Source organism: Myotis brandtii, unplaced genomic scaffold (assembly GCF_000412655.1).
Source record: "Myotis brandtii unplaced genomic scaffold, ASM41265v1 scaffold1085, whole genome shotgun sequence".
NCBI classification, from domain to species: domain Eukaryota; kingdom Metazoa; phylum Chordata; class Mammalia; order Chiroptera; family Vespertilionidae; genus Myotis; species Myotis brandtii.
In genome coordinates this window covers 565603-575376 of record NW_005353692.1, presented here as the reverse complement: position 1 = coordinate 575376, position 9774 = coordinate 565603, and the positions used below count along the sequence as shown (strand labels likewise).

The following is a 9774-nucleotide window of genomic DNA, read 5'->3' as shown; positions in this document are numbered from 1 at the left end:
GAATGACCCTTTCACAGGGGTCGCCTAAGACCATCGGAAACCACATATATAATTACATATTGTTTTTGTGGTTAATCACTATGCTTTAATTATGTTCAATTTGTAACAATGAAATTGGGGGTCACCACAATTCATACAGTTCATTTTGAGGAACTGTATTAAAGGGTCGCGGCATTAGGAAGGTTGAGAACCACTGGCCTAGGCCCTAGGCCAGCCGTGGGCAAACTACGGCCCACGGGCCGGATCCGGCCCCTTTGAAATGAATAAAACTAAAAAGAAAAAAAGACCGTACCCTTTTATGTAATGATGTTTACTTTGAATTTATATTAGTTCACACAAACACTCCATCCATGCTTTTGTTCCGGCCCTCCGGTCCAGTTTAAGAACCCATTGTGGCCCTCGAGTCAAAAAGTTTGCCCACCCCTGCCCTAGGCGAACCACTTTGCCCCAGGGTATCACCAGTAAAAGGAGGGTGAAGGCAGACTTGGGCAGATCTGCTGGGGACTCTGTTCCTGAATTACCTCCAGCCTGGTGACCTCTGCAGGATACAGCAGCAGGAGCTTTACAAGCCTGTGCCACTTAGCACGGAACAGGACACTGGGGCTGAGCGCTACCACAAGCACTTTTGTGTTTTCACGGGGAGCTGGCCCCTGGGCGCTCGCTCTGGGCCCCCAGCCCAGCCCTGGGAGGCACCGGCCAGCCAGTGGAGGCAGAGCCTGAAGAATGGTCTTTGCAAGGCGGGCATCCAGCAGGGAAGCTCCCTGGCAAAGTGCACCACTTTGTCTTAAAGAGGAGGAAAGAACACAATCAAAGCATTCATTAACACTTCAAAGAGGTTCAAAGAGCACATTTGGTTCCCAATTACTGCCCTCCTGGTCGGCAGCGTCTGGGGCGAATCCCATTACCCTAATCCAGGGGGCAAGGCCCAGGCTTCCCCAGCTGCGGAGAACTGCAGGAGGCTCCCGCTCTGGGGGCCAGTGTCCCATCCCGGACCCGCTGGCCCTGCAGTGATTCACTCTTGGTTAGAAAACCATCATCTTCCCCAAGCTTTTCAGGTCCCTCCCTGATCCTTTCACCTGATTATTATCTTGCCTGCCCTTTTTTTTTAGAAGTTAACACTCAAAGGCCTTGATTTCTAGAACTGAGTCTGGACTTTGCAGAAGCAAAACCCAGCAGGCCCAGACTTGGCTCCTTTATTTCTTACCTCCCTTGTGGCCACTGGTTTGGGGCAACCCCTCTGAGCCCAGGCCAGAAACCTCCCAAACTGGGTGGGGGTGGGGGTTGCTGGAGTCTTGTAATCCCGGGATCAGAGAGAACTCAGCAAGTGAGCCCATGCCTCTGCCCCGGGGAGTTTAGCCCAGCACGGCCTCCTGAATGAGGAGACAGGTGAGGGTCAGACCCTCCCGCTCTGTCCCCACCTTCAGCTTGCACCTAGGCCCTTCATTCACTCGGGTCACCGCCCCCAATGCAGCATCTTCACTCTGCATTCATGTCCACCCGCCACTCTGACTTCCAGATAGTATCTTTATCAATACCATGAGGTTTTCCTAAAATGACTGACAGATTCATGACCTTCCTTTTCAGCCACCAACAAAAAGGGGACTTCAAAGATGTGTGTGTCTATGCGTGTGTTGCCTGTGTGTGTGTGTGTGTGTGTGTGCACATTTGAGTGCCTGCCACCTGAAGCACACACTCCTAATGAAAACCAGGATACATTACAGAGACTGGCAACCTAATGATTACAAAAAGCTATATGAGGCATAACCCATTAGTGAGCGGCATTTTGTTCAAAACCGAGATACCGGGGCAGAATAGCACGCCTTTGTGCGGCACGCACTCAGCTGTAGCTCTGACTAATAATACAGCCGGGATCTGTGCACATTTTCCCCCTTTGTGCCTATTTTCATAAGCTAATAACTCAAGCATGAAATTGTTTCAGGCTGAAAGTGGCGCGAAGAGCACAGCACACTGTGTGTGGAACAACTTTTTGTTGTTGTTGTTACTTAATTTAGTTCGGCTGTTTTTAAGTCAGAGGAGTGGAAACGTTGATGTGCGCTTTCTCTAGCAATGTGGTTTGGTTAAGCCCAAGAAAGTTTGGGATTTTGTTACACAAAGCAAGTTTCTAATGACTCCAGATAGGGGTTTCTCTTTGTACAGGTGTATGTTTCTGTTTGGTACAGGTGGGGACTGTTGGGGGGAGGATGAAATGGAATCAGAACTGTATACTATAAAGGACATCAGCCTGACTCACCTGCCTTCAACTAGAAAACTCCTATCCCACCAGCAAGTCAGCAGGCTGGTTGAGCAGCAGCTGCCTGGACAGCTGGGGGTGGGGGTGGGGTGGAGCAACCACGATGAATGACAGTAATGCCCCTGGATCCTAGAGCACTGGGGTTTGCTGAAATGTTCCTGTCCACAGAATCAGAGAAAGTCCAACTGGAGGAGACCAGATTTCATAGGAGTCTTAGCATTTTTTCTTTTTCTTTTTTAAATCCTTGCCCAATGATATTTTTCCATTGATTTTCAGAGAGAGGGAAAGACAGAGAAATATCAATGTGCGAGAAACACCTCGATTGGTTGCCACCTGCACGTGCCCTGACCAGGGCCGGGGGCCAGGGAGGAGCCTGCAACCGAGGTACATGCCCTTGACTGAAATTGAACCGGGACCTTTCAGTCCTCAGGCCAACGCTCTACCCACTGAGCTGGCTAGGGCTTAAAATTTTTTCTTTCTTCTTCTTTTCTTTCATTGGGACAAGCGACTTTGAAGACTACAGAAGAATACAGAAAATAATATCACAAAATCCTCACACCCATGTTCCAGAATTAGCAAGTGTCAATATTTTATAATGAGGACTCCAACGTTTTTAACGTAAAATAGCAGAAGCATCATTAATAAAGTGCACCTTTTCCTTTATTTCATCGATGGGCAAAGTGAGGAGCAGGAGGGGCAGAACTTGGCTGACGTCCATCCTCGGCAGCATCCTCCCTGACCTGGATCCTCACGAGGAGACTATTAGGAAGGTAAGACCAGCACCCTGGCCCCACTTGACAGATGAAGAGGTCGGGCCCCAGGGGAGGTGTATGAGGGCCGGCAACTACTCAGGGAGATATTCATAGTGACCTATTTCGTGGGGTACAGTTTAATTAACAAGTCGATCATGGATCACTGCCAAAGGAAAACAAAATATCCTGCTACCCAGTGAGACCATGTGATGATTTTTATTTTTATTAGTGGATTGCTCCACTTATAAACCTTTGGTAAATCCCTGTTCCCCCAAAGGGCATCTGAACCTGTTGAGAGTTTTTTAAAAGTGAAATTGAACCAAGTTCAGCGAACAGCCCTTGTGAGCATCTCTGAACTTCTCAGCACACAGCTTGGCGGTGCATCTGTGCAGCCACCTTGGGTTGGGGTTGCGTCATGTCCCGCAGAGCCACTTGCGCTGGGGGAGGTAGGAGCGCCCAGGCCACCGCCCGAATCTCAGTGGGCAGATTCACACCCGCCCCGGCTTCCAGGCTGACGGCACCAACTGCGGGTTCAAATAACACTAATAAAAATCCCGCGCTGATTGGTTTTAGCGCTGGAGAATTCTCGCTGGTCATTTCAGAGGGACTGAAACTCCTCAGGATTATTTCAGGAGAAGTAAAAAGCAGCAGAGAAGAGGTGGCAGCCTGAGTTCCCCCAAGTCCCGGTTGGGGCACGGGATGGTTTCCACGAGGTGCGCCCACCGACAAGCCGGCTCAGACGGAACCACGTGCCCCACCTGCGCGCCAGGCTGGGACCGGACTGCGCACCCACCTGCGGGGGTTTCACATCCCAGTGGGAACTGCTCCCCTGGGTTGGCCCCGGTAGATACTTTGGGGAAACACCTCCTCCTCAAGGGAGTCCTCTCCTCTGAGGCCCAGGGGAGAACTTCCAAAGACAAAAAAACCGCAGGGTTCCTGGCACAAGGGCCTGGCTTTATCAGCTGAGCGCAGGTCCTTCCTGCCGGGCCCTCCTCTGCCGGGAACAGAAACACAAGCAGAAAAGCGCTCTGCAGCAGACACCCGGGCAGTGCTCAGTCCTCAAAACCCTGTCCAAACGAGCTGAGTTCATTCTTTCTCTTTTGTTTAGCTGGGCACGAACATTGTCACCTTTCAAGACCCCTCTAACCAGCAAACAAGCAAACCTAAAAGGGCTGGCCATCTTGAACACACCAGGCAGGCTAACTCCATAATCTTAGGCCTCAAAGAAAATGCTGGAAAGATGGTTCTAAGCTAGACCGACTCCAGATTGCTGGAGGTGGCCTGTGTGACACTGGAAAGCTGGTGGGCGATGGCCCTGTTAAGAGGAAACTGGGCAGGGAAGAAATTAACACAGCGATTCCTTGAATGGGGTTTGGAAAGATTTGGTTAAGGACAGCCCCATTGCTTCTGAACACCCATTAGCAGTGTGTGTGAGGGTTCCAGTCGCTCCACATTTTCACGCTTGCTTACTATGGTCAGTTTTTTCGTTGCACTCATGCTAATAGGTGCATAATGATATCTCTGTGATTTAATTTGCATCTCCCTAATGGCTAATAATGATGAGCATCTTTGCATACACTTGTTTGTCATTCAGATGTCTTCTTTGGTCAGTTTAAATATTTTGCCCAGTGTGAAATTATTTTTTAAATTTATTTTTCAATTATAGTTGACATACAATATCATATTAGTTTCAGGTATACTAGAACAGCATAGTGATCAGACATTTATATACCTTACAGCGTGATCCCCCAGTAAATCTAGTAATTTGACACCATACATAGTTATTATAATATTATTGACTATATTCCTTATGTTGTATTTTACATTCCTGAGACTATTTTTATAACTCGTAATTTGTACTTCTTAATCCCCTTTTTATTTTTGTCCATTTTTAAATTGGGTTGTTTGATTTCTGATTGAGTTTGGGAAGTTCTTCATATATTATAGACACAAGCCCCTTATTGTATGTATGACTTACAAATGTTTCTCCCAGTTTATAGCTTACCTTTCCATTTTCTAACAAGGGCTTTATTTTTTTGTTTTGAAGGAGGCCAGTATATCAGTTTTATTTTTTTTTATGGAGTATGCTTTTGGTGTTATATCTAAGAAATCTTTGCCTAGCCCAAGGTCACAGACATTTTCTTCTAGAACTTATAGATATTTTACTCTATGATGACCCATCTTTTAGTTAATTTTTGTATATGACATAAGGTGTGGATTGAAGTTCACTTTTTTGCCTATGAACATCCCAAGTGTTCCCTTAACATTTGCTGAAAAGACTATCATTTCTCCATTGCCTTGCTTAGCGCCTTTGCCAGAAATCAGTTGTCCGTACATGAGTGGGTCTATTTTGGACTCTCAATTCTGAAGATCCAGTGACATTTGTGCATATCTTTACTCCACTGTCCTGATGATTGTAATGTAATCATAGGTTCTTTTGCAACGTTGTTTTGATCATTCTAAGTCCTTCGCAATTCCTTAGGAGTTTTAGAATCAGTTTGCCAATTTCTACAAAAACTCTTCTGAGATGTTGATCAGAATTGTATGGATTCTATAGATCAAGTTGGTAAAGATTTACACCTCAACAATATTGAGCCTTCTGACCCATGAACACAGTGTCTATCGGTTAGGTCTGATCAAATGATTGAATCCATACCCCCTCCCCTGGAAACTGACCTTTAGGCCACTTCACAACCAACATTCCCCTTCGCTTAGTCCACATTCCACTTGCTAAGACCATTAACCTTCCCCTCCGGACCTCCCCAGGAACAGACCCGCCCAGAGAATTCTCCGCCAAGAGAAAGCCCACCTAGAGTCCTTTAAAACCTCTGACTCCCCGTCCCTGGGTACTGGTGCCATTTTGGGGCTGAGCCCATCTGAGTTTCCAGATGACTTAATACATTTATGATTCTTTACCACTTTCAGCCTCGTGCGTACCTCCTTTGGGGACCCTAACATTTGGTGTTGAAAACCCAGGAGGGTTCCACGGGGAAGGGGAGCGATCGCTGGCCTCCCTCCCTTACGGCCAAGGAGGACACCGGATCCTGGACCTCTCCTTCCCATTGCTGGCCCCCGACTCAATACCGGCTCGTTTCATCTCCGGTAAGTAACAATTGGATCACCTCTCTGGATTTCTGATTTGCCATTTTCCGTCTCAGACAAAAGACGTGGCACTAGGCCAGAAATCCTCTCCAGTCCGGCCTCGGCCCCAGGACCAGGTCCCACAGTCTTCCTTGTTGCATTGCTGGGAGGTCTGCCATGTGGATCAGACTGTCTTCCTCCCTCCGGAGCCTGACTAGACGGTGGGGACGCCCTCCCTCTAGTCTAGCTTCCTGGGTCTCCCTTTGTGGCTTCCCTCCTCTTCCTAATTTACCCCATGGGGGGTTCTTTTTCTGTCCCCAGAAAACACTCCTCTGGGGTGTCTCCTCCAGAATCTTAACGCACTCGGCCTTCCCAGCTGCAGTGCCTTATCTTCTATTACTGCCTGGACACAATGTAAATTATTCACATTTGCCCGAGAATGGAACTTTTGATTTTAACATTCTCCAGGACTTAAGACAATTTCTGTCACCACAATGGGAAGTGGTCAGAGATCCCCTACATCCAGGCCTTCTTTACACTCCGTAATCGTCCTTCTCTCTGTCAAACTTGTTCTACTTATCAAATCCTACTTCTCCACTCAAAGCCCCCTCTGCCAACACCAGACCTGTACCCCTGAGGCTTCTGATCCACCTTTCCCCAACCCATGAGGTCCTTCAGACCCTCCCTTCGACCCTTCTGATCACGTGGTTCTCCATTCCCCTCCAGCTCTCCCGAACCCACCTCCTTATGTCGCTCCTCTGACTGCCCCCCTGTCTTCAGACTCCACCTCTTCGTCCATCCCCTCAACCTCCTTACCAGGTTCCCCTCTTACTCGTTCCCGAACAGCCCAGCCTCCAGCCCCCGTCCTTCCCCTCCGAGAGGTGGCTGGGGCCGGGGGTATTGTCTGGTACACATCCCATTTCCCATGTCCGTCCTCGCACAGATTGAGAGGCATCTTGGGTCTTTTTCCACCAACCCGACCGCCTTTACTAAGGAACTGAGTACGTGACCCAGTCCTATGACCTGACCTGGCACATCTTCGTCATCCCGTCCTCCTCTCTCACCCCAGAGAAGGAGCACATTTGGCTAGTAGCTCAGGACCATGTAATGCCCTCCATAGACAGGACGCAGTGGCCAACCCAGTTGGTGCTACCTCAGTCCCCCGAACAGACCCCAGATGGAACTATCAGGTTACTTCTCCAGGGCACCGGCTCCATAGCCGTATGATCACCTGTCTCATTTCTGGACTCAAAAAAGTTGCCCATAAGGCAGTCAACAATGGCAAACTTAAAATCACTCAGGGCTCTGACGAAAACCCAGCTCTCTGCCTCTCCTGCCTCATGGAGGCCTTACAGAAACTGACCACCTTAGACTCCACCTCCCCAGAGGGAACCCTTCTTCTCAACTCCCATTTTATATCCCAATCAGCCCTCAACATACATTGTAAACTTTGAAAAATAGACCTAGGTCCACAAACCCCTCAAAAAGACCTCATTAACCTGGCCTTTAAGGTCTTTAATAATAGAGACAAGGAGACCCAAATCCAAAAACAAAGGCAAGATCAGGCCAAGCCTGAGGCCCAGAAGGAGGCCTTTCAGCTCCTAGCCACCACTCTCAGGAACCCCAAATGAAGTTCTAATCCTCCAACCAAGGATAAAGCAGAGCTAAGCCTCCTCTGGGCCCATGCTTCAAATGCAATGAGGAAGGGCACTGGACCAAGCCCTGCCCAAACCCGAGACCCCCGCCTAGGCCCTGTCCAAGGTGTGGAAGGGAAGGCCACTAGAAATCAGGCTGTAGTCTGGCCCCTCCAGGTCAGACCTCAGCCAGGCCAGCAAGGCTGCCCTCTGGAACTGGTTTGGAGCTCCCAGACCTGGGACTGGCCACCAAAGACTGAAGCTGTCCAGGTCCTGACAAGGCCCCACAGACTTACATCACAGGACAGAGCCTCCGGTAATGATTGTGGTGGCAGGTACGCCAATCTTGTTTTTAATTGACACTGGGGCCACTTACTCTGTCCTCCCCGAATTCGCTGGGACCCTTGTCCCCTCCTCAGTCTCTGTTATGGGGGTTGATGGACTAGTCTCATAGCCATTAGCCACTTCACCTCTACACTGCATCTTACTAGACACCCCCTCTATGCACTGTGCTGGGCTACATATCTGGCGCTTTGGCCAGATGGGTCATGCTGTGCTGTCTGTTCCTAAAACACATAGATAGGAAGGTACTGACATCAGGCCAGGCCTTGAGATATGGGCTCATGGCCCCTTCCCAGCACACAGGCCTTCTTTCTCAGAAGGCCCAGAAGTCTCATTCCAAATTTGGGAGACAAAGGACTGGAAAAAGTATAAATAAAGAGAGTTTCCTCCATGTTGGGGGCCCCAGAATTTGAAAGACATATTTTTCTCTGGGCCTCCACAGAATTTATTTTTATTTATTTATTTATTTATTTAATATATTTTATTGATTTTTTTACAGAGAGGAAGGAAGAGGGATAGAGAGTTAGAAACATCGATGAGAGAGAAACATCGATCAGCCGCCCCCTACACACCCCCCACTGGGGATGTGCCTGCAACCAAGGTACATGCCCTTGACCAGAATCGAACCCGGGACCATCCAGTCCGCAGGCTGACGCTCTATCCACTGAGCCAAACTGGTTACGGCCACAGAATTTAATATAAAATGTAACTCCTGTAGTAGTCTGGACTGCAGTTCAGCCTCTGCTTCGGCAGGGTGCTGTAACTGTAGTCAGCTGGCCAGCTTAATAAAGGCTCTTAAATTTAAATTCTGAGTCAGTGGTCTGTCTCGCTGAGTGAACCCATAACATGCACTCTTTTCTCGTTCTTCCTCAGTGCCTGACTGGGACTACCTTGCATCCCCTCATAAAGCCCAGTTGTCCTGAACCACAGTCACCTATCTTGGTTTCACTCTCACCCCACAAAGTCGAACCATTACCTTATACCAAGCATGTCAAACTCAAAGGCCAACACAGGCCAACTAAACAAGGCATGTGACCCGTGGGCCAGTCGTTTGACATGCTTGCCTTAGATCATAAATGCCTTATCTCCTCCATGACTATCCCCTCCTCTAGACAAGAAATACTCTCCTTTCTCAGGCTTGCTGGATACTTTCACCTCTGGTTCCCAACTTTAGTCTTCTTGCAAAGCCCCTCTATGATGCGGCGAAAGACCCCTTACTGAGCCTTTAGGTCCCAAGGCCAGCATTCTCACCCCTTTAATGATCTGAAACTTGCTCACCTCAGTGCCTTCCCACATCCCCCCTTCCCAAATAACAACTTTCTTTACTGCAAAACTGCAAAAGTTTACTTAACAGTCCTGCTACTATCAGAAGCTGAACTCATTATCACCCAAACCTTAGTATGTTACCTCTAAGGGAAAATGTGGCAGTTTTAAATCCAAGCAGCTAGAGGCTTGGGAACAAGCTGTGGGTCTGCTACCTCAGTGCCTTCCCACATCCCCCCTTCCCAAATAACAACTTTCTTTACTGCAAAACTGCAAAAGTTTACTTAACAGTCCTGCTACTATCAGAAGCTGAACTCATTATCACCCAAACCTTAGTATGTTACCTCTAAGGGAAAATGTGGCAGTTTTAAATCCAAGCAGCTAGAGGCTTGGGAACAAGCTGTGGGTCTGCTCCTTCCCCCCCCCCCCCCCCCCCCCCCCCTCTTTTCTC

At 48.5% G+C, this 9774-nt stretch overlaps 1 long non-coding RNA gene across 1 annotated transcript in view; it reads left to right on the top strand.

Moving 5' to 3' along the window:
* Positions 1-2763: 2763 nt before the first annotated feature.
* LOC106726744 overlaps positions 2764-9774 on the top strand; it is an 11216-nt gene continuing 4205 nt past the window's right edge. Inside the window, exons 1-2 of the long non-coding RNA XR_001362849.1 lie at positions 2764-3021; positions 5929-6105. This is a non-coding gene — a long non-coding RNA (uncharacterized LOC106726744). The remainder of the gene's footprint in view (positions 3022-5928; positions 6106-9774) is intronic.